Source organism: Bubalus kerabau, chromosome 1 (assembly GCF_029407905.1).
Source record: "Bubalus kerabau isolate K-KA32 ecotype Philippines breed swamp buffalo chromosome 1, PCC_UOA_SB_1v2, whole genome shotgun sequence".
Classification (NCBI taxonomy): domain Eukaryota; kingdom Metazoa; phylum Chordata; class Mammalia; order Artiodactyla; family Bovidae; genus Bubalus; species Bubalus kerabau.
The window spans coordinates 148,651,897-148,654,338 of record NC_073624.1 but is presented as its reverse complement, the minus strand read 5'-3'; positions in this window follow the sequence as shown (position 1 = coordinate 148,654,338).

Sequence of the window (2,442 nt, the reverse complement as noted above, 5' to 3'; positions counted from 1 at the left end):
CCTAGAACAGGCCCCCTCTGGGCCTCTCGCCCCGCCCTACTGGCCAGACTGGCCCTCCGAGGGGAGGCCGTTTGGAGGAGGGGCCTCGTGCTCCACCCCACGGCGGAGGGGGCGGGGTCACTGAGACGGCGTCAAGGGGGCGGGGCCAGGGCGGACCAAGGCTCCCCAGGTCCTCCGCGCCCTCCTGTCATGTGACAGGCGGTTCCCTGACTGACTTTTTTTTTGCCACACCCAGTTCCTCTTCTTGGTGGAAATTTGAGCTGCTGGGAAAGACGGCAGGTTCTTGCGGGAAAGAAAAGGTTCTTGCGGGAGGCTGTCCCTGCGGATAGGCTATGGGGCCGCGGAGTTGAAGGGTAGCTGTTACCCGAGGCCCTGTTTCGTTAGACCTCGCAAGAGACTTGCTCCCTCAATTCCGGGAAGAGGCGTTCTGCCACCATTCTCGAGCTTTGCCTAACTTATATCCTCTCCCTCAGAGAGCTTCTGAGTTTTGAGAACTTAATAGCTCTGTCACCTCTGACAATCCCCACCCCCGAAAAAGAGTACTACATCCGTTGCTTCGAGAGATACACAGATGGCTGGTGAAGTATCCGTCTCGAGCTGTGCGGGACTCAGAACAGTTGTACCGCCCTGCCATTCCGTGACGGGTAGAAAGCGTTCCTAAACAGTCCGATGATGCTGCTCGAAAGTACTTTCAGTTCAGTCGCTTAGTCGTGTCCGACTCTGCGACCCCGTGGACTGCAGCAGGGTGACAATATACAGCCTTAAGGTACTCCTTTCTTGAAGAGCGTCCTAATCATTGTAGTGTAAGTTTAGAGGACATATCCCTGAGTGGAATACTGTTTTAAGATATCAGAATTTAGTGTTGCACTACCACAGCGCACTCTATCTATACGAGACCAAAGCAGGAAAAAAAAAAAAGACAGTCTGAACCCACCGGTTTTCCCATCATAACAAAACCACATCAAGTTTGTTAAGCAGGGTCATTAAACAAGTCTCAAATTTAAGAGGCTAGAAATTAGAATATGGTCTCTAACCACAACAGAATTAAACTAGAAATAACAAAAAGCCAGAAAATCCACAAATATTTGGAAGGTAAGCAATGTAATTCTAAACCTCTAAGTCAAAGAACACTTCAATGGGAGTTTTTAAATGGTTTGAACTGGAAGATAATGAAAATATGACCTAAGATAATTTATGCGATGCAGTAAGAGTAGTGTTTAGAGGAAGATCTGTAGCTTTACATGCATATATTTGAAAAGAAAGTTTTATAATCTAAGTTTACATCAGGAAGCTAAAAGCATATGTGGGTTAACATGCGGGTTGGGGAGCAGCAAGGGATACATGAGAATTTTGTACTTGCTGTGAATCTAAACCTGCTCTGAAAACTATATTTTAAACAAGCCCTCACCCACTCCAGCGTACTTGCCTGGAGAATCCCAGGGACCGTGGAGCCTGGTGGACTGCTGTCTCTGGGGTCGCACAGAGTCGAACTCGACTGAAGCGACTTAGCAACAGCAGCAGCAGGTATATAGTCAAATGATCTTTGACAAAGGTGCAATGATGACTCATTGGGAAAAGGACAGTCTGTTCAACAAATGGTGTCAGGAAAATTGGGTATCCACATTCAAAAGAATTAACTTGAACCATTATATCATATATAAAAATTAATTCAAAATGGATTATGGACCTAAACCTAAGACCTAAAACTGTAAAACTTGTAGGAGAAAACATAGGGGAAAATCTTCAGGACCTTGGACTTGGCAATGAATGATTTCTTGTTTATGACACAAAAAGCATGGATAACAAAAGCAAATACAAATGGGGCTACATCAAACTTAAGAACTTTTATGTGGGACATCCCTGGTGGTCCAGTGGTTAGGACACTGCCCTTCCACTACAGGGGGCATGGGTTTGATCCCTGGTAGGGGAACGAAGACCCTGCATGCCATACAGCATGGTCAAAAAACAAAACAAAACCATTTGTGTATCAAATGACATAGCAGAGTGAAAAAGCAGCCTATGGATGGAGAAAATATTTGCCAATCATATGTGTGATAAGACATCCAGAATATCTGAAAAACTTCTACAACTCAGTAGCCAAAAAATCGAATAAACTGATTTAACAATGGGCAAAGAACTTGACAAAACATTTCCCAAAGATGATACACTAATGTTCAACAGGCATATAAAAAGATACTCAACATCACTAATCATCAAAGAAATGCACATCAGAACCACAAAATACCACCTCACACCCATTAGAATGGCTACTATTAAAGAGAAGAACAAATATAGATGGCGATGTAAAGAAATGAGAATCCTTGTGCACTATTGGTGAGATTGCAAAATGGTTCAGCCCTTATGGAAAACAGTAGGGTGGTTCTTCGAAAAAGTGCGAATGGAACTACCATATGATTTAGCAATACCAGTTCTGGATGTATA